Source organism: Hyalella azteca, unplaced genomic scaffold, assembly GCF_000764305.2.
Source record: "Hyalella azteca isolate HAZT.00-mixed unplaced genomic scaffold, Hazt_2.0.2 contig4008, whole genome shotgun sequence".
Lineage (NCBI taxonomy): Eukaryota > Metazoa > Arthropoda > Malacostraca > Amphipoda > Hyalellidae > Hyalella > Hyalella azteca.
This window is the reverse complement of record NW_025934235.1, coordinates 155,205-178,852: the sequence shown is the minus strand read 5'-3', so window position 1 is coordinate 178,852 and position 23,648 is coordinate 155,205. Positions and strand designations below refer to the sequence as shown.

The following is a 23,648-nucleotide window of genomic DNA, read 5'->3' as shown; positions in this document are numbered from 1 at the left end:
ATAGGTATAGTGATTATGCAGTCCAAGATTCAGAGGTAAGCTTCAAACTTTTCCGATAAATTAGTTAAATAAAAAGCAATTCGTCAAATAAACTCCACAGACGTGACCGCAAACTAGGTGTACAAACTTTTCCGCCTGCCTTACCTCATTTCTTCTTAGAACTCAGTTGCTCGAGTCATTGCCATCTCTCCCACAAGTAAACTGGGATCACCTAAATTGTCTATTTATAGTAGGTCTACAGTTGCAGGTGCTAAACGAAGCTAAATTAACCTTAATGTGAGATTGTTAATCGGGCTTGAAGGAAATTTAGCGTCACGAACGCTCATTTATTCCCGGGTGCTCGAAAGTTTCGCCGCATACTTTGCTGTCACCGAAGAAGCATGCAGACATAGCCCAGTGGACATTTTTTTAGTTTCTATCTACTAATGAATTTTCTCCGCTGCTGTGACAGAAAGAGATAAGCTGTCAAATGAATTGTTCGATGTACGTTATTTGTACAATATGTCTTTATAAAATGTACATAAGAATAAAAATAAAGAACAAGCTTCAATTCTAGCTCATTATACGTGGACAACACTTTTCATGGTCATGAGAAATGATTAAGATATAAATAAATTAAAATTAAAATATAAAAATTACAAATCCTTTTTTTTTGCTCATACACTGGCTTTTATTTTCTCAGGCAAAAATATAAATTAATTTTTATGCACTTATGAACGCATTTGCGCTGCTGGAATTAGATTACTGTTCAAATTATTAGTTATATAAGTGGACAGTAGAAACAAAGATATTACTTCTTGTGGGTTATTCTAAATTTGTCTAGTTTTACATAATGAAAAATTTCATTGAATATTTGAAATCTTACTTCGTTATTCCTTGCTTTCTACTTGATGCTTCTAACTTGGCCGAATGAAATTATTACAAACCATTTCATTTTCTATATCATATTTCAAATGAAATAATTCCGATTTTTCTGCCTGCGTTCTTGGAATCGCTGCAACGTCCGCGCACTGTGGACAGAGCAAGCCCCTTATAACAAAAATGTCAGACAGCGCTCTCTCTCTCTCGAGCTCTGTCCCATTCTGACATTCATAATTCACGTGACATCATCCGTTCTTTGAAGTTGTTTCATATCCGATTCTGATCCTTTAGTGGAGCAGCTTCCCTTATACCTACGCGCCGCCAGCACTCGCCAGTGTACGACGCACACTCATTGCTCGAGCGGCTCCCACACTCCGGCAGTTTTGGCCCTTGGCCAATCTTGTATGGTTGGCGCTTGCGAGATTCTCGGGTGTTTCAGAGCTCCTGGGCGAGTTTTTCAGACTTCGCTTAGCTATTGTTTGTTGTGTCGATTCGTATACATTACTTTAATTAGTCTACAATGCGCTTAATGTATTAATTTGTTACAAGTTCACACAGCTGAAAATTACTTTGATTTATCCATAATTTTGACTAGTTTAGTTATTATTTTTAAAGATTGGTAGAATATTATCACTATTGTAGTAAAAATTTGCTTCCTTCCTCGGGAGTAAAAATTTGAAAGATTGCTTTGCCGTCAATTATTTTCAACAGAAGATCAAGCCGTAATGTTTTTTGTTCCCGTTGCCTTTAAATTTTATCTTGATTTAATTCACAAGTTTATTCCATCTAAAGACATAGCGAATAAATTTCTTTTTAAATTAAATTGTGAAATTTCATGGCTAAAGGCTGGTAAGTTCATTCATTTAGCTTACGTCGCGAATAACATTACTGCATACTTTTTTACTGTTTGTCTTTATTGATTTAAAAAGTAAGTTAACTTGCCCGTGTCACTGCCGAAACTTTGCATAAGAGTGATGTGTGTCTAGCAATAGACAGCTAGGCCGGTTAGCCTCGCTGCAGTTCTTGCAGTGAAGGAGGTTCTTTCTGTCGCGGGTAGCCCGCGATCTGAGCTAAGCACATGTTGCTCATTACAGACTGGCGTGTGTCACAGCGCGCTGCACCTTCCTAGGTATCGTCGTCAAATTTCTTTGGCCGTTTCTTGAATAAAGCATCGTCTTGTCTGCCAGAATGCTTCACTTCCTCGTCTCTGCGTAAAGCAGCACCGCGAAGCCACAAGTCATGGCTACGAAAAGAGCCTCGCAAATAAGCTAATTAATTCGACCGCTCAAAACACTCACCCCACTTTGTGACGACTGCGCAGGATTGGCTGCAGATCAAAGTTTCGGTTTGCATTGTTTTCCGCTTCAGGCTATTGTCTCTAAGCCAGAGTCTAATTAGTATTGTTTTATGCAGCCACTCTGTGGAAACGAGCTCATTGTTGGTAATGCTGAAAATATTATATCAATTATAAATTTGGAGCAATAACACTTTTGGAACAATAACATGAAAAAACAACTAGATACATAAATTAAACGGAATAATTGAATTAAATTTGAATAAAATATTCATTAGAATTGTGCTTTGCATCAAGCATTCTACACCGAGATTGAATTTCATTTTTACTACTGCGAACTTAATCAAAATTGAAGTGTGTTGTACATTTTGATAAGTGTTGCCTAGCTATCCGATTGGCAGTATTTTCTTGTCATAAAAAGACCATTTGTTTACAATTAATAAATCCTAGTTTTCTTCATATGTACAACTTTTGGAAATTTCCTGTGTTAACAATGGTATATCTACAAGTAAATGTGATTAAATCACTTGAGCCTTCGAACAACGCGAAAAAATGTACCAATCTCTCATATCCCCCCAAACTAATTATAAACCGGTTATAAAAATTTTCGGGGCAAAATGCTTCATTTGTGCTTGGCAATTCGGTGTTTGCTGCACTAGTTTGAGCTTGCGGGGGTAGCAATTAATTTTTGGATGAACTTCAGAGCTGTTATCTGTCATTGAAGCAGCGGAGTCGCCTGCACAGCAGCGCAACTCAGACCTTCATTACTCGCGTGTGCCGACCAAAGTTTGAAGAGCTTGTTGCTGTTCTAGCAAAATTCCTGACGTTCTTTAGGCTTATTGCCCTCAGCCCTCAACCAGCCGAGGATGCCGCTCCTCCATGCCGGGGCTCGCTGATGCGCATGCAACGTTGCGGCATTCGTTAAAATAAGCAACAAGCGCTGCGTAAATTCAATGACTAAATGAGACTTACTGTCTGATGTAGAAAGTGTCACACTTGTACATAACTATGAAAGTAATGAATTGCCATTTCAAGTATTTAGGACAAAAATTAGTACAACGCACGTGACGTTGTTTGTGAGTCAATGTTATATTGCCACAAGTCCTGTATTCTTCTAAACATGATTGCCAACAGAACATGTTATCTGAGTGAGGACGTGTCGAGAACATCGTGGCAAAAAAAACAGCGTAGGAGTAATTTCAACTAAACGGAATTTTCACCGTTGTTGAATTACTTGATGAGTTAACAACCTAGCAACTTACGTTACAATTCCTCGTTGAAGCTGGAATTCTCCGGCACAAGTGGTCGAAGTGTCTCATTTTATTGTTTGGGCATTGGTAACGGTACTTAAATATTGACCTTTTTATCACAAATTTATCATAGATCGTGAAATCAACTCACTAATGACAAATCTCCATTAGTTTTTGCATGGGACGCAGCACTGCTGATCAGACCATTGCGCTGGTAAGATGTAATGCCGTATGCAAGCAAGTTTTGTCCATCCCTTGGTCAACTTATAGCTGAGCTGCTCCCGTAACTCGGCTCATTGCACTGGCTCCTTGCTGATCAGTCCTTGCGACGAGTCTAATTTTACGTTTTTCATCGCTCTATGAAAGTCGTTAAATTCGTCGTGAGGAGCTGCAGCGAGCGGAACAAGGTTGGAATTCCAGCTTGTTTTTAGATTTATCTCGATGGTCTAAATTGCCTCAAGCGAGGCTAAGTAATTTGCTGCCTCAGAGACTTGCCTTTGGCAGTGTCAGGTCACGAGGAGCGTTTTAATGATTTGCTTATATTTATGTCTCCCTTGCTAATATGAAGACGAAGAATCCCGGAGTTTCAGAGGAAAATAATTATGTTTGTAAAAACGATTCAAATAAAACTCCCTTGGCGTTAGTTCAAGTGTAGTGTAATATTAACCTCTATCATAGAATGCAGTATCAGTATCATTTGGATTTGCGTGAACATTTTCATCGTACTCAAATCAATGTGCATTTGTACGAAAATAATGCTCTACGCTTATATATCATCAACTCTTATGTCTCTTTCACTTGCACACACGAACTTGTAGTAGATTTTTTTATTTATAAAGCAGCGTCATTAAATATGCTCTTTCTAGAACATTACAAAATTATAGTTTTGTAAAACAGATCGTATTGTTTTGCCCGGTAAAATACAAAAGAAAAAACATCGATTATTTAGTTTAGTGCAAACGCTTTTTATTATGTCCTCTATAAAAATACAAATCCTCATTACAATTTACGGCAAAATTTCCTTATTCAAAACAGAAAAAACCTTAACCGCGTTTCCTCGCTTGATGCTGCGTGAAGTTACTGTTATGCCGCTCCCACCAGCAAGGAAATATACTCGGCACTGAAGCCATCAGCAAGAGTGTCTCAGACTCTGCGATGTGGTGACAACTTTCCTGTTTCTTGGCGCTTCAACACACTGTATGTCATGCAATATTTGTTGCCTTCAGCTTATCTTTAAGTGAGCATTAAGCCACAGATTGAATTATTGATTCAAATTAGCAGAGCTCTTTAGCCGATTTGATTGTACTGAAAGCCTCTTCGAACAATCCGATGTCCGAGCTGTCTTCCACGGCCATTACATGCCATCCTGAGAGACGGCATCTCGAGCCTGTCTCCAGCTCCAGCAATTTGTGCTGCGTTTAAAGCAGAGAAATGTCGACGTATATTTTTTTTGCTTCACACTAATTCATGAGAAGCCGATTTACTTCTATCCAATTAATCCGATAAAATTCATTATAAAATTATGTTTTCCTGCTTCCATATAGAATATTGCATGCGCAATGTTTTAGTTTCCACAATTGTTACTATGTTAGTCACGAGGTTCTTTCTTGTATAAATAATGTTTCGATGTTAAGAGATGTGGTGAACGTATAATTTCACATTTTTGTTCAAAGCTAAGCGCATTGTTATCTCACAGTGTTCATTTAGTTTTACATTACCGTGTACTCCATTCAATTCCTGTTAATTAAATCGAGGAGATCTATCCGCTTCAACGTAGCTAAAATTGCCGGACAAAATAAATATTACAGGTTTGCTCGTTTTGTGATACTAGTATAGAACTAGGAGGATTGAAAGTATGATTGAAGGATTAGAAATACGATTAAAGAAGTAGAAATACGATTGGAGGATTAAAAATACGACTGAAGGGTTAGAAATCCGACTAAAGAATTAGAAATACGATTGGAATATTGAAAATACGATTGGGTGATTAGAAAAACAATTTGAGGATTGAAAATACGATTTAATTATTAGATAAACGATTGGAGGATTGGAAATACGATTGAAGGATTAGAAATACGACTGAAAAATTATAAATACGATTGGAAAATCCGATTGGAGGATTAGAAATAGGATTGGAGGATTGAAAATAAGATTTGACTATTATAAATTTGATTGGAGGATTGAAAATGCGATTTGATTATTAGAAATACGATTGAATGATTGGAAATACGATTGTAGAATTAGAAAAATTACCAGAATTGATTGGGATTGGCAACGAGGGTACGGGAGTACCAGAAACGAGGGCATGACATTATCCTCATTGAACACGCTTGTTACCTCGTTATTAGTGAACACGCTTCTTGCGTGTTCCATGGAGAACCTGTCGTCAAAATGGTACCAAACCATCACTACAAGCCTCTACATAAGCCCGTCATTTAAGTGCAAGTGACCAATGAGCGGACGATTGGACCGCCGACCTTGTGATGCAAGTCCCAGCTAGTGAAGGATGTGCAGTTTGTGCCGCGAATCTTTGAGGAACTTTGCATTGTGTAGGAAAGGCTACTACTGAAGATAACATTAAAGAAGAAATTAATTCATTTTGAAGTTATTCATGTTCTAAGCTAGTGCATAATGATGGTTACCTTACAATGTAGTTCGTATGACATTGTCCCAGGAAGCGACAATTATATGGCTACTTGTTTTCTGCGCATACGTTAGATATTTAAGTATAAAAGGTATGCGACTGGGTTGCATTTTAATTCTCTAAACTGACTTGGAGAATTTAAGCACCAACACTTTTAAACTGAAGGACACTTTGATAGATTTCTATGCGCATTATATATAAGCAAAAAACACATGAAAATATTGGGTGGAGTTCACCTTTCTTCCGTGCGTTAAATAATGCAATAGATTGTATCATTAAGGTTTATATAGAACCTTTTCTCCCTCCAACTTTCCTAATTTACTAAATATTTTTTTGTGTTTGAAAATCCATTAGTGCACTATTAATAGAATTTTTTATCAATTTAGGCTTAGTATGGGGAAACGTTGATTAGAAGGCATGCTGCTCGCGCTGTGTAGTTCATTTATAGTTCGATTTTAATTTTCATGTGTTCTCTTCTTTTTATAAAATATAACAAACCCTGTCAGAAAGTTAATCGAAAAATATTTGATCTCTTATCGTTCAATTCGACGTTGCTGGCCCGACAAAGTCATCGCTGCATAGCACCAACACCTCATTCATTTCTCTGCAGGGCGTAGACACGTCCGTCCTTTTGGGCCTCAAACCCAACCTTGAGGTCTGTTCTTACATCGCCGCACTGATTTCAAATGAATAATCAATTCGCTGTGCTGATTGATAGAACTGATTTGGTGTTAATTAATTACGAAAGCAGAGAGAGCGCTAGCCGCAAGGCCCTTCCTGTACAGTAAGTTAATTAGCGGGTGCTGTTACATCATTATGATGCAAATAGATATATCACGATTATGCATGCAAGTTTATTATGATGATGCATGTAGTTATATAATGATAATGCATGTAGGTATATCATGATGATGTGTGCAGTTTTAAATAATATACTTATTTCCAACCCGGTTATGAGATGAACATACACCTGAATACTGCGTTACTATTTTCACATATCATCGCCTTATGCAAATGATTATGCTGATCGATTTGCCTGACTCATTTGTATTGATTGCATTGTTTGTATGAGTACTGACGTAATTCTTATCGTATTTAAACCCAGAAATTAGCACGAATATTTGTTTATGTTGGAATCCACCTCTCAAGTTAATATTTATGAATGTGTTGACTACAGTGAACGCAGCATTTCAAAATACGTGACTTCTATGTACATAGATTTGTTTTCCATAAAATAAAAATGTTCATGTAGTATTCTTGCACGAGCACGTAATTCCTCTGTACTCACATATGGGAAGCTTAATTCAGGCTTAATGCAGATGCAAGGTGCTTTTGAAGTGAGGTGTCTTAGGGCTGTGACAACAGAATGATGCCTTGGGGCATTTGTTTGAGGGCAGTGAGGAAAAAAAAGTTAAGAGCTTTGTAGAGGGTGCTGAGTGCTTACCTCAGAGATCATAACAAAGCTTAAATTGCTTCCACTCCAGTCACTGACATTCTTGCAGCTCTGCTAAACTTCGGTGATTCTTTGGAACTTTCTGAAAATCAAGCGTAGAACTCCAGCTTCAGCAATAAAGAATACCTTTACGAGTAGCTTTATGCTGGGGTTTAATGTATGCACGTGTGCGTGACGTAGCCCGATGTGATGTAGGAGTATGTAAATATTATGTCAACTTTATCTTAAACCCAAATAATTTATTTAAAAAAACATTTCCAACGACGTTGGCCTAAAAAGATTGATAGGGGCTGGATATCAGAAGTTCCCTATTCCAAAATACAAGTGAATTAGAATTTAAAAAAAATTGAACTCTAAGTAATGCAACATTCTTGGCCAAATCCCAGACTTTGAACTTTGAAAGACCCGGAAGTGCCCGTCGGGGCAAATTCGAAAAAACTGCCAAACGCTGCGTTTGGGCAAAAAATTTGCACAAGCTTTGCGCGAAAGTTCAGCGGGACAACTAACTATAGAACCTGGTCAGCCTTCGTTAAATTCCATAACGTTTGGAACGTGATCCATTAAATTTAATTTACATTTTATATCATTACATTGAGCTAAATGGTTTTAAGCGTTTATTTGCCAAGATTACGCCATTCCAGTAACTTTATTAACGAAAACATGCGTTCTTTAAACTGCAAAAATTCAGGCCTAGCTCGTGAGTCTAAGCCACTAAATTAATTCATTATAACACCTGTTATTTTCTTCATTTTCCATTAATATCTCTGAGCATAGAAGTCTCTTGAGCTGCGGCTCGAGTGATTCTCTAGTGATGGGATATGTTGCCCATTCGTGTTCAAGATCGATTGAGATCGTTGGTCGGGCCGGGTCCGGCCAAGCGTTGTAAAGTGACGGCCAAATTCTGCTGTATTAATGAAGTGAACTGACGTGCTAATCAGCGAACTCATGAAATAATACCAAGTAGGCATAAATTTAGACCAGGGTCAGGTCAATAGAGCATGGGATAGGCGTAAAGTGATTGTGATTTCCGTGTATTAAACTGTTTCCTATGTTATTCACGCTGCCGAGTGTGCTATGGTCATTTTATACAAAATATTTTGTAATACAACTATCCTGAGTATCCTCAGGATACTCTTGAGGATACTCAAGTTACCCATTGAACATCAATTAGCGTAAAATTTAAGTTTGTGTCTTACAGAAACGGTAAAAAAATGAAATTTATGCCTCGTGCTGTTGCAGTTGTTTCGATGTACCTTCAACAGCAGCTCAGGTCGAAACCTTTTCTCTCAAGTTTCCAACTGAGACAGTTTTTGCCCGGCGGGTCTGAAATCGTGCACAGGCTGCCGCAGCAACACGCCGACCAGCCTCCTGACTGAACTCCTCGCTGTGTCATCTCTTATTCACGCTTCTGAATTATAGCTCAGCAGTCCTCCTGGCCGCAATGAAGTTTCCACTGTCGTGGCAGCTTTTATTTGAGCTCCATGTTTTTCCTCCCACGACAATCCTGCTTCGTGTTGCACTGTTGCTTGTTACCGAGTTTTGCTCAACCAATTTATACGAGCGCCAAAGAGTTGAGGGATGTCCAGAACTTTTATTTTGGTATTTAATGGTCACGAGTCAAAAGTGAGGGTGATCGCCCTGTTTGTTTCGTCGAGCATCGCACAGGTGCATCACTGAGTTGTTACTACCTGCAGCCATTATTCTTCCATTTAAGTTAGTTTGTGTAACCTTTATTCTCATGAATAATTTTCAGGAGGTCTAAGGCAAAGTTGTGTCGAGGACTCACGAAATGACAAAATTTATGAGGCTTGCCAAGTAAAGAATCTATCATTCATGACGGGTAAAGTGAGGAACGTGGAATTTACTGATGTGAATCAAGCTCTGATGAATATGAGTCAATCATGGTGTTTATTTTTGCTATGACAACTGAGGACATTTTTGACGTTTTAGGCTAAAATATAAATAAAAATCCTGGACTGAATTTTTGCCAGTTATATTCGCTTTTTGCGGCACCATTCATGGCAATGGAATTTTCTGATGCTACTGACTGGAGTTGCCGATTTTTGCCTGCCTTTCTTTGCGGCTGTCATTTAACAGAGCTGACGTCCGCGAGCGTCTCGATACGGAATTGATGATTTTGACTTGTTTTCATACTGACATTTCTAGAGAGTTTTGCAAAGTCCCTGCACGGCAGATCTACCAGCGTTTTTGCAACCAAAACGGAACTTTTTTGCAGCTCGGCAGGTACTACCGTTATTGCGACAAAAACCATTATAAATCTATTAATAAATGCTTTTCATCTCTTACAAATATCATCATTTGAAATTGAACCAAAATCTTTATAATTCATGTCGAACAAAACTGAGGTCTATATGTACAATTGGTCTTTTCGGTACTTGGAACACTTCTTCAGGAAAAGTTTGTTCTTAATTTCAGCAGCTCATTCTAGAACTTTTAAAAAATTGCTTCTACGACAAGCGATGTGATTTAGTAAGCTTGATTCTTGGCTATTAATAATTTCGTGCTTGCTAGCTTTTGCTTTGTAGGTATCTACAATAACATGGAACCGTTTGTAATTACTGTAAAATAAGGAGCTTATTATTTTAGTGCATGATAAAATACGAAGGAAAAACTTATTACTCGCATAGCTTCATCTCATGACTGTCAATGACACCCAATCGTTAAGTGAGTTTCCGTAAAATTTATTATAAAGCGCCGCGGGATCATGAAACCATGCTAGATTATAAACAATGTGGGATTATAAATCATTCTGGATTATAAAACATGTGGGGTTATAAGCCTTGTGGGATTATAAGCCATGTGGGATTATCAACCATGTGGTATTAACTGCCATTTGGGAATATAAGCCATGTGGATTATTTGCCATGTGGAATAATAAAACCAAAAATTGGTGCTTCTATAAATTAATTTATTAATTCTATAGATTAATTATATAAAGAATTAATTTATTATAAAGAGCAAAGGGTTTGCCATCATCGATGTGGCAACCAGTCACCGAGAACACGGAATCGTTCCTATACCAAGCATAGCATAAACCAAGGTTATACAAATATTTGTGATATCATGGAGATTTAGTCAATGGTCATCACAGATACTGAGGAGATTATATATGACATCGGCCATTTTTTAATCTCACGTCGGCAGTTCGGGAGTTGGGAAGGGCGTGAGATCCTCGAGGAATCATGCACAGCCTGCCTGCCAGACCAACACGATCGAGAGATCAGGTCTTCTTCTATTATTCGAGGTCTTCAGTCACTCTAGCTGAAGTGCCATCAGCAAACTGAAAAAGGTTTATCATGAATTTGGCGGATCCGGAATGAACGCTAGGCAGGCTGACAAGTCGATGATTCACAGCTGGCTGTTTGACAGCAGGCTTGGCGTTTTGTTAAATTGGCTGAGGTCAAACTAATTATTGTGTGACTGAATAATGTGAACTATTGTGGGTCTCTGAGGGGATTGAAAACTGAGAAATTACGAAGATTTATGACATGAATAACAAATATCCGGGACAGTAACTCGCAAGTTACAGCGTTCGGAACCCCAAGCGCTCATGCTCGCCATGCGACCTTTTAAAGGATGCCAACCATTATTTTTCCAATATTGAAATAATCCCATATGGAGCAACTTTGCTATTTCAAATGCCTAAATATCATTAAATTCGCAAGGTTTTTATTTCTTTTTAAAGAAATTTTGAGGAGCCCCTTAGGTATAAGATCCAACAGAAGTTTAAGCTGGTAGCGAAAATATTTTTTTCTATAAGTTTCCAGAGATGCATCAAAGCGCGTTGTTCCGCGCGTCCACAGCGATGCGAGTGTTCTCACAAACTTCGTTAATTTTATAATACATTCAGTGGTGAGTGACTAATGCCCTGTACTTTGGGCCAAGCAATAGTTGCGTGCTCGAGTTCGAACGTTTCCAGGTCATTTAAACCGTGCATACATCATAGGCCAAGCCATGTTTAAAATTTTCATGAAATTGCGAAATTGAATCAAGAGAACACGATATTTAATTGCATGTTTGTGTTAGTATAGCTATGTTTTGCCACAGAAAAACCTTTTACGCACCGAAGATGACTCTATTATGTAAATTGAATAAATGTTGCTCCTTCTTCTCATCACATTATAATTACGGGGCTCTGCCCTAACTGTTGGTCAAGTATAATAAGTTCGAATTAATTATATAATATAAGCTTGGTACATAATATAAATGAAGGTGAATATCAAACGAGAATTCCTCTGCAAAGAAAGATGTTATCATGCATTGATGTGTGAGCAGGGATGCGTTCGATGAATGTTCATTTGAGTTTTCAGTCTGGCAGTTCGTTTTCCCGCACTATTCCACCACATATGCAGTGCAGATCTCCCATAAATGTTAGCTGAGGATCCTAGTAACGTCGACGGCATCAAAATTCTGAAGTGGGCGGAAATAATAATATTCACGAAGGATTTCTGAGGCTGCGCGAAAAAGTTAGGCTTCAGCGCAATAATTTTATTTTTACTTTGGTCAGCTGACAACCAAGCTTTCGGCCGGAATGCTTTTCTGTTCGTTCAAACATATCGATGAATCCGCCTTGCCTGAGCGGTTGGCTGAATTGGTGCATCCGCTGCGGTTTGGTTTGGGGAAAAAATGTCCACACAAGTCTTGTTACCAACTAAACAGGAATTAAATACGGAGAAAAGAGGCAAATTTATGCAACCAATCAACCGCTTTGTCGGTTCAGGCGACTCACGTCGCCATTCAATACGAATGATTGGCTCGTCTAACGAATGATAGCGACGAGAAAATTAGTCGTTGCGGCCGGAGTGCAAAAAGAAATTATTTGACAAATAATGCTGCATAAAATTCCCTTAGATGAGAAAAGATATATTGATGATTATCGGCTGGAGATTAACATAAAAGGTCCACTGGAATCGATTATCTTTTTGTTTTTTAATAGAAGATGGCTAAATTCTAATCTTTCCCTGAATTGCATGTCAATTCATCGCCCACTCTTAAGCTCACAATCGCGCTGACATCAATGGGAATATTTGTCTAAATATCTACTGGTTGTGCGACATTTCACTCATGTTCAGTGAAGAGAGATTTTGCAATTAGAATGTTGCAATACTCTTAATTACAGTCCACCCATGATCAGGGAAGGGAGAAATTATCATGAGATGTTATGATAAAAATGTTGCAATGATCTACTAGAAAATAATCATAGGCAAATAAAACGGTCGATCATACGACTACCGTACGTTATGCAGGCTTCGGCAGGAAAGGCAGCCTTTTAAAGGAGTTTTAACATATTTCTAAACTAATTTCAAGTCAAATAAATGATAAAGTAGACTCGATCTCATTGATGTCGTTCAGTGCATCGCCTCAGGAGTCTCACAAGCTCTGCAGCTCTTAGTTATTATTATGGCATTTATCAAGATGGCTGACATGGCGGGGGTTGAGGAAATGCCTCAGAAAGTTGGTCTTCATCATAGCCCCGAAGGACGATAGTCATGCTCCAAACTTGTCGTGATTGAGGAACTTGCGGGTCCGCTAGACTGTCACCATGGTTCTAATTTTGTCAGTTCCTGGGCTCCCTAAAGTCTCTTTAATTAAATGCCGCGAGAATTTTTCTTCGATTTTGAGTAAGATGAAAGCAAGGAAGCAGACTTAGGGAGATGTCGACCTGCTCCAAGTTGTGAGAAACAAAAACTCCACTGCCTGGAATGTGAATTAAGAGAAAATATTTAGGAGATACTTTCAGTCATGCGAATTCTTCAGTCGAATTTTTTCTTAAGCATTAAACTACCGAAGGTTAATATTTTACTCAACTGACAGATGAATTTAACTGGAGAAGATGTTGATGACCTGAAATTTATATGAGTATATTTCACAATTGAGAAATATACTCATATAAATATGAGAGCTTCATGATTATGTTATGCAAGCATTATGATTTTAATCAACCAACATTCACATAATTCAATTGGGTTTGGCTCCTAGAAGTCTCCAAAGAAACCTCATTTCATTATCCTCCGCAGAATAATCATCAAAACTCGCTTGAATAAATCATATCTATCCAAAAAATAATGTATTAGTATTATTTAATATAAAATTATGGTTTGGCATTTCTGTGAAACTATTCTTTCGATACGAGAATGATATCGTCATCAGCCACACGTGAGGCTGAGCCCCGCGACACACTCCTCTCGTGTGCACTTCATTTTCGATCGCGCTGCTCGTATTGATCGCCGGTGTAACGTGAGCGCGAGCTTCCAGTTGGGATGATGCAGTCACTGGGACGAGGCCCGCCCAACCAGCCAGCCAGGGATGCTGGACCGCTCCTCAGTCATCTGCAATCGATCAGCTCCCTCAGAATTACGCATGTCTGCTGGGCCAAGTATTGTCATTGCGCTATGCAATACTGATGGTGAACCCGACATGGAAAAGTAGATAGTCGAGTTGATATGTAAAACAAAACACGTAACACCTTGGCTTGTAACTGATGACATGGAATTGATAACCAAAGGCAAGTTTCGAATAGCTCTCAAAATGATGAAAAACAAGCATGTATTTATTTTTCGTTTGATTTCATTTTTTAGCATTGAACCGACTGAGTCAGCTGTTCATTAGAGCCAGAACATGTCACGTGTACAACAATTATTTCGTCGTAAGATTATTCCTCGAGACGTGCCATCGTGTGGTCAAATTACCTCGAAGTTCTTCCTGTTATTTGTTTTAACGATCAAAGTAATGGGGCTCCTTTGGTCACATTTTATGGTCTGGCCATTTTTATTAAACCGATATTTTGAACAGGGACAATGTGTAATAGAAGCATTCTTTCGCTCATCCCTACACATTTCAAACCTAGTACGGCTGGTTCGGAATATTTCAAATATTAAAATTTTTATCATGTAAAGATGCACGAGGGGTATTAATATTGATAATTAATCAGTTTCTCATCGCAAAAATTCATTGGAGGTAAGAATATTTTTCTCGGACAAATTCACGTTTGACTTCATACCGATGTTGCCGAGCAAATAATGCAGCACCCAAGATGTGACTGATGACGATGCATTTAAATGCAATCAGTGAGTTATGCAACAATATTTTCACGAATATAATGCATTTTGCTGTGATTTTTAGAGCAATGCACTCCGTTTATCTTGTGCAGGAAGGATTTATAAAATCGATGAATATCGATTTGCACCGGCGAGAACCGAAACTGACCGAGACATAACTAATTTTTTTACTTACGCATGTTTTCAAATCCCAAAATTACGCATTACGTATTTACGTAGTCAAAACTTATTTAAATAGCGAAAAATTATGATATAGCATCTAAGGTTTAATAATAAATAATGTCAGCGCCATATGAATGAAAATGACTATAAAAGAACCTAGGTAGTTTTTCTGTATCGCGATGCACGCATTCGCGGTGGAAATTCATTGACTATGAGAAAAGCTGAGCTACTACCATGCCAGATATAAAAAAATTAGAATGTACACCACGATGTTTTTTATTTAATCAAATGCATTAAAAACCAAATACATAATAAATTTTACCAGTATGAGATTGAAATTGTTGAAAAATTAATGAAATTTCTTACTTCCTTAACGACGGATGATCCTGAGATTAGAATGGAATCAAAACCACGATTTCAGTCCGGCGAGCATGTTCAAAAAACGGGTATTCTCGCAAGTGCTGGCTTAGAATAATAGGTAGATAGAAATGTTGTGGATGTTTCTGATAGGTTTTTCAAGGAGAAACAGCAATTCGCATCTCCTCTCTGAATGATAGTATGAGGTAAATTTGTTTTTTTTATTTGTCTTCATATTCCGAATCCTTAACGTTGCCGCCGGCAGGATGGAATTCTAGATATGATACCGGTAGTTAATATAGGTATTATTTTCGATCCACCTCTGCTGGTTTTTCGGTCAAAAAATTTAGTTCAGATAGGAAGGAAGAAAAATGGGGGGAATTAAAATTTAACTCAAAATAATGAAAATTGAAACACTTGGAATTTCAATTGGACTTAAAATATTTGGATTATTGGATACCTATAATAAAAAAGAAGGAAATTAATAAATAATACAATAGAAAGGAAAAAAAGGAGGACTTAGAGTTGAACTTGGAAGTATGAAAGTTGAAACACTTGAATTTCAACTAGACAAAATAATAAATATTATTTCATTGACAATTGATGATGAATACCTACCTTAGGCTACCTAGGAGGCTAGGTACCTACTAGATCATCTAGATGATTGAGTAGATTGACTGTTGACAATTTGTCTTTATGTTGAACACAAAAAATTAACCATCAAGAAGTAATAACAAATCAAGCCTGTAATAAATAAGAGCTAGGGTAAACACGGTATATTCCGACACATTAAGGATGCATCGAGAAATGAAAAACTATAAAAAAAACGTATGCGTTACGTAAGTTCTGTTGCCTTCACATGACTCTCAAAACACTTCACTTCTATAATTTCATTAGGTAGGCTATGAAAATCCAGGGTGCAGAAGGTAGAAGCAGCGTCGCCAATATATGGGTTTTTAAGCCCAAAGCATCGCCGACCATTTTCAAAATGGGTCACCGGCATTGCCGGGTAATTTTTAATGAAAAGCCATTTACTCTGAGTAATGAAGAACTATTTACAAGCCACAAACTTATTTACAAGGTTGCATGCATGTGTTACCCCAAATAACTTATTTTACCCTAAAAACAGCCTGATTGGATTGTACAGCAAGTGTCAACTGAACATGTGATGATGCAGTCTGATCGCTCTAATTTGACCGCAACTACATTTTGTTTACATTTTTTTGGCGGGAACTCATCACAACTAATTTCCGGACAAGCTTTACTGCATCCTCATCCATCCAACGTATCGGAAACCTTAATTTTTTTCTAAATAGTTGGCCAAAGACTGACAAATATATTGAATGCAAGAATTACAATCTTAATGTGTCGGCAAGATCTTCTGAAGGCGTAAATTTTGCTACTGAAGCATCGCCAAAGATCTTGCAATATTCATCCACTCTCTGCACAGTGGAATTGAAAATGATGAAATCTTGCAGCTCCCAGGGTGCTGAGGGTGGATGCGGCGTCACCAATATATGGGTTTTTAAGGACTTAGCGTCACCAGGTAATTTTAAGATGCGTTGCCGGGCAAATTTTAATGAAAAGCCATTTGTGCTGAGTAATGAAAAACTATTTACAAGCCACAAACTTATTTACAAGGTTGCAACTTGCATGCACGTGTTACCCCAAATAACTAATTTTACCCTAAAAACAGTCTGATTGTACAGCAAGTGTCAACTGAACATGTGATAATGCAGTCTGACCGCTCTAATGTGACAGCAACTACGTAATCGTAAACTTGATGTTTACATTTTTTGGCGGGAACTCATCGCAACTAATTTCCGGACAAGCTTCACTGCATCCTGATCCATCTAACATACCGGAAACCTTACTTATTTTAAATAGTTGGCCGAAGACTGACAAATATATTAAATGCAAGAATTTAAATCTAAATGTGTTGGCAAGATCTTCTGAAGGCGTAAATTTTGCTACTGAAGCATCACCAAAGATCTTGCAATATTCATCCACTCTCTGCACATTGGTGCAGCTCTAACATAATATATATTTTTTTTGTTGGAAGAAATTATCATAAAATAGATCACCATATGCGCAACTTGAGTTCTGATTGGTTTACATCACTCTCAAAACACCTCACTATGCACCAGCAATGATGAAACGTCACAAACTGTTGTTATATTTATTTAAAAGCCTTTAGAATTAAAATCTACAAAATCGCTGAATTCCGACACTGTGTGTGACTAAATGAGGCATATTGTGAGACAAATTCCGGCAGTGCTTCAAAATTGTAATTTGTAATTACGACACCCTGTGTGTCGTAATTCTGACACCCTGTGTCGGAATTAGTTTTTATGTGTCTAAAACCGTCTCTTAAATCAATAGTCTATTAATTTATTTACCACCTAAAATCAGCAAAGACAAGTATACTTAAAGGATTCCTAATATATTCACAGACTTGTTTAAAAGTCTCAAATCATAATATTCTTTCTACACAGTTTATCACTATTTAGTAAAGCAAGGTCAACTATCAACTTTCATATGCGCATCGATGTTTCTCACTAGCTGACTTGGACTTTTGCTCTGCGGATCTTAACATTTTCTGCTAGACCTAGTGTTATGCGGAAATCTTGTGCCCAATAGTATGACGTCACTATTTCAACCATCTACGCATGCATGGAAGTAAGACCAAGCTTAATATAAAGGAAAAAGTTGAGGGGTGTTGGAATTACCCACAGTGTCAGAATATGGTGCATTTACCCTACCAGTGGGCAGTGAGTGATGGTGGCAAAGTAGAGAGTTTTTTAGACTCTCAGGACTTCAAGTTTAGTTTTAAGTCCTATAAGCAGACCAGAAAAGTATCATGGATACCAGCAGGAATAGAACTTTCCTACTTATTTCTGAAATCTTGCAGCTCCAACATGACAAATTTTTAATACATTTCGAATCTCATGGCCCAATCATGCAATTTGATTAATAATTAGATAGGAGGTTATTCATCTGGCTCCAAGCATGAAAAACATCTAGCTTTTGGGTTGCAATTAGAGCTTTCCCACAATTTCCAGAACCACGAGATTTCCACTAGATGAATTACCTCCTATCTAATTGTTAACAAAAGTGCATGATTGGGCCACAAGATTCTAATTGTATTAAAAATTTGTCACATTAGAGCCACAAGATTTCAGAAACAAGTATGAAATTTTCAATCCTGTCTGGCACCAGGGTGCAGAAAGTGGGTGAATATCAAAAGATCTTTGGCAATGCATCAGCTGCAAAATTTATGCCTTCAGAAGATCATTTGGATTGAAGTTAATTTTATTTTAGAAATTAATTTGAAATTATTGTACTTATTCCAAATCTGAAAAACCACAAGTGCACACAGTAAGGTTTGTGGTATGTTGGTGGATCAGGATGCAGTGAAGCTTGTCTGGAAATCAGTTGCAATGAGTGTAAGTGTTGCAGTGCGTGGAGAGTAAGGGATATACTATCAAGGTTGTTAGCAGCATTTTCTTATTAAAAATTACCAGCAATGCATCTTGAAAATGGCTGGCAACACCGCAATGCTTTGATGCGTCACAAAAGATCTTCTAATATTCACCTACTTTCTGCACTCTGGAACACATTTATAAAAGAAAATGAATTGAAAAGCCTACCACCTTGCACATTCTCTCCAGACTGTGATTGATTGATAGGATCATGACTTCATCCTCTCAAGACTGTGATTGGCTGATAGGATCATGATCTCATGATATCCAGACTGTTATTGGTTATGAAATCATGATGTCATCTTATCCAGACTGTGATTCGCTATGCAATGGCCTTTCCATAGGTCATTTAAAACCACTCTAGAATTCCACCAAAAATTCATATCTGGATGCACCTCCACATTCTGAATGATGTTGTCTCCTATCGCAAGTTTTTGAACGTCTTGTGTCTTTTAGAAAATGTTTGTTGTTTAGAAGCTGCAATTATTGCATTAAATAAATCATTGAGCACTAGGCATGTACCATGAGACAGCATGGAAACAAACATACATAAATTATTTTAATATACTGCATCCATCATTCCTGCTCCCACAGACAGGTGAAATATACCTATCTATTCTCCAAGCTGCTTCTAAAGCTATTCCAGCAAATTTTTAGTCACAAAATTCACACTAGATGAATTATCTCATCCAATTGTTAGAAAATTTCATAATTGGGGCACAAAATTCAGAATTTATTAAACATAGGTATGTGACTTAGGAGCCACAACATTGCAGTAATAAGTTGGAATTTTCCAATTTGGCAGACAGACCGTAGTTGTATGAGTTTGGAGTAAAGCTCCTGAAATATGCTTGAATAAAGATCAGTTGAAATGAACTGTGTCTAAATACCTTGTTTGCCAATATAGCAAAGAGTAAAACATGATTGCTTAAAAAATTGAAAATTAATCATTAATGTGGACAATAAAAAAACTCTATGGTAACACTTGTGTTCACTTTACATTTGTTTCTCAAGCAATATGATATTACCTTTATATCTTGAGCATGAACAGCTTTCCCTGTACTTCAGTTAGCTGCCTGTTTTGCTCATTTTGACATTCAGCTGATGCAATTTTGATTGTGGCTCTAAACTTCCTGCTTTGAAATTTATATAGTGCAGATTTTGTCTCATCAACAATGCATCTACTTTCTGTTATTTCATCTCTTCCACTTAGTACCTGTCTCTTATACACATCTAGATGTGTATAAGAGACAGCTTTTACTATGTATGTTGCTGCGACTTGCCGTGCAACTGTGCTGCACTTTTACTACGTATGTTGCTGCGACTTGCCGTGCAACTGTGTCGCACTTTTACTGTGTCTATTGCTGTGACTTGCCGTGCCTGCAGCTCCGTCCCATGATCACAGTAATACTCAGACAAGTAATCTAAATCCTGGAGCTCACATGTATGAATTATAAGTAGAAGTGGCATCATCACGGAAACGCGGTTAGGGTTTGTTGGAGTTCGATTTCCTGAATTTTCAAATTGTTTCCAACAATGTGTGGCTAACGTTATATATTAATCAATATAATATTAATTATTTGTTCAATATTTCCGTCAATAACGTAATAAAATCAGCGAGTGAACTCTCCTGACACTCATGGTAGAAATAGCACCTGGATTCGAGGCGCCTTTTTTTGCTGTAAAGTAACTCAGTAACGGTATTTCTAGACTCATGTCACCGGCCATTCCTAGCTCGTCAAATTCCACGAGACGACGGTTTTGTTGTCCAGTTTGTTAGGTTTATTCCATTGCACTTCAGTTATGGTGCCTATACACGGGTTAAGTATCAGCCAATAGTGGTAGCGGCAAGTATTTTCCACTTCGAATATTGGGCTAAAAATGTAAAGAAACAATAAATTTTCATTTTGAATTCTCAATTTTATCGAAATTAATAAACTTAATGGCTAAAAATCAAAATAAATTACACCAAATTTCGAAGTAAAAATACTTGCCGCCACCACTTTCGACTAATACTTTCCCCGTTTGCACCTTTAGTGAATTCTTCAGGAGTTTTCAGTGTGATATTATAGGTTAGTTTGTCGACGTTATAATTTAATCTCTGCAGACAAATTCCTTCAGTATTTTAGGCCACCTGTCGCTACTATAAGGCGTTGCAGCGTCGCAATATCTGTCGAATTTCTTAATATTCCTGACACATTTTAAAAAATTCCACTTGCAAGGTCGGTTTAAGCAAAACCACATTGTTTTTCATAGCTTGCGCGACGAATTGTAATTGGTTTTCGGCTACAAATGTTTTACTGTGACGAGTTAAAAAAAATTCTTATGTGGTGGATGAAAATTTTACGCTATTTTCGTCACATCGCATGCCTGGCTTTGTTTGGAGTCATTGCGATATCCAGGCTTTGCCTACGCGTCCACGATAAATTTTCTCGCCTTTTTGGCATTGAAATGAAGGAAGAGACGTTTTTAGGAATTTAAAGCGTCGCTCCTGATTTATTACTGAGGCTTAATTGGTGTCGCATAATGTGGTAGCTGCGGCGGCTGGGTTGCATCTCGTAAAAAGCTTCTGCTGTGGCGAGCAAGACTGGCTTACTTCTTGTGCTGGTCGTCGTACCTGGACTCATGCATGGTCTTGTGTCGTTTAGTGGCCTCCGCCACAGCTTTTCGTTCACTTTCCTTATTTATTCCCGAAACATGCCTCATAGTTTTGATTTTTTCTATTTACTGTTGTCGCTAATTGTATTTTGTTACTGAATTATTATTTCAAAGTTTATCCTTCACAGTGCAACCTGACGTACCACGATTGCAATGTTTTATATCCCATAAATTTACCTATGCTGCTGCATTCACTTTCATTACTCCAATTACTTTCTGTGGGTGAAAATCTTGAACAAAGAGTAGTTGAGATATTCGGAAGAATTTTTCAGTAGCCATGCCATTTTTGTTATTCATTTTGATGGCTTCTTAGTCAAGAAATTCTAACACTGATTGAAAAACAGTTGGTATTTATTATTTCTTGCTTGTAACGTTTTCCTGCTGATGTACATAGCTTATTGACGAAAAAAGCTGCCTAAAATCCCTGGCAAATATCGGAACGCGAGACGATCTTCAGATTCCTTATCTTGTGCTTGCTGAGCTGCTTCTTGGACCGCCCGTCCAAAAGTTCGTTCGTCTTTTACGTCAAGTTCGGGTTTCTTTTCCCCATGAATAAATTGTGTGCTGCGGCAACAAATATTCTATCGGTAAACGATATCGAGTGCTGGAAATGGGCACAATTTGAAGAAAATTGTGTGCCCCATTTCTGGGAGGTTTGAGGTTAGGTGACTACTAATATTTTGGAAATAATTTATTACTCAGTATCGTTCAGTTCCGCGAAGTATCTGGGTTTATGATATTATGACTTAACTTAGCAAAGTTATTTCCGAAAAAGACAAGACGAAAAGAGCTACCGTACTCAGTCTTGAGACTTGAATTTAATGGTGCCTGCTCGCTTTTTTCTGAGTGAAGAATACATCACCGATTGCTGGTTTTCATTCAAGTTTCCCTTATTAGTCGCAACTCTTATATTTTGCCTGTTTCTATTTTTCATATTACTTTTCACGTTTACGCATTAGATTCAGTGGCTCTGACCTTTATACCTTTTTGACTCAAGTAAGTTTCGTGTTTATGTCGTCTTATGCACGTTTTCCCGTCGTAGAAACCCTATAATTTTAGTTTATGTAGTGCGTTATCCATCATTGAAAGTGAGTTTCGCAGAGCCAGCCAAGCCGCAGCGTCAATGTAGGGCAGCCGTTAGCGTTCATCCCAGGGCTCGGCAGTAATCGGAGGGCCAATAGGCCACCTGAACCCTCCGAGCCGAGCCAGGCCCGCACCGTCTATTCTTACCGCCGCTTGCGATGTCGCGTTTTTCCTCACGTTGTTACGACATTGAGACCAAAAAATGTTCGTGGACTTGTAGTAATTTCTTTAGGTTCGTCTGCTTAATTGACTCATAAATTAGAACGGAAGGATCGAAGCTAGGATTTAGAAGACGATCCCGTGCATTGGTTTGAATAATTACAATGAAATGCCTCTTTTAATTAACTCGGAGAAGTGAATTGTCATACTTCCTCTGGATAAATTTCAGGGCTTCATATGCGACAATTTTATGCAATGAATTAGATTCGATGTCACACATGTCGAGTTTATTCGTAAAATTATTTAAATCACTCGATGGTCTGTATTCATTTTTCACGACTGTTCTTTACGTTTACGAACTCGTTAACAAGTAAGACTTTTTTTATGCAACGCGCTTGTCACATTGCTTTTCGATAATCAACTGCTCAGTCGCTAAATTTTATATTTGTTCATGAGTAATGAACGTCGTAGTCGTTTAATACGACTTGGATTCGACCAATATTAACGACTGCCACCAATTTCCCGGGACTCTGCAATGTCAGTTGCCGCGTTCCGAGGTTCACTCTGTTTGAGAGGCACTGTCGTCTTCTTATTCAGAGCCTATCAAGGCTTATCAGCTGCTGTCTTTCCACCTGCGCCATCATTGGACGCGGTCACGTGACGTCACTCGTTTCTAATACAATTTAATCATGATGCAAATATTAAAGTATTCAAACCGTGAAGTTTGCAGACCATATGGTAGAGAGATCAATTGTGAGATCAAAATATTGTTTCCTGAACTTCAGAAGTACTGTTATATTTTAGCATTTTTTTTTAAATTACATATTTTACCTGTATAGTACTACATTATAAAGTAAGAATTTTATGCTATTAGGGTTCTGTGTTCAACAATTTCAATGAATAATCTGTCTACTGGCATTCAATGCATTCCATGCCGTTCTTGAGTATTTCTTTCTATTTTTTATTCATGCAGCGAAGCTGCTCGTTTTAAAACTTTTTTTATCAGTTTTTGTCATTTTGTTGTAATGGTTGTTGAACTACTTTATATTCATGATTTTATTGAGCTGCTGCAGCAAGCATCCTGACTATTTTTATTTTCTGTTGTAGATATGTCGCCGCATTATTCGTTTTGTTGTGCGCTGTCTGATGAAATTTGTAAATTGCTC

The 23,648-nt window shown here is 37.8% G+C and overlaps 1 protein-coding gene across 5 annotated transcripts in view; it reads left to right on the top strand.

Moving 5' to 3' along the window:
- LOC108677851 (poly(rC)-binding protein 3) overlaps nt 1-23,648 on the top strand; it is a 127,032-nt gene that overhangs the window by 19,365 nt on the left and 84,019 nt on the right. Inside the window, exon 1 of one of the 5 annotated variants that reach the window (XM_018166145.2) lies at nt 15,144-15,306. The exons of the other annotated variants lie outside the window; for them this stretch is intronic. The gene's annotated coding sequence lies outside the window, so the exon portion shown is untranslated. Of the gene's footprint in view, nt 1-15,143; nt 15,307-23,648 lie in introns of those variants that run through there. 5 annotated transcript variants of the gene reach the window in all.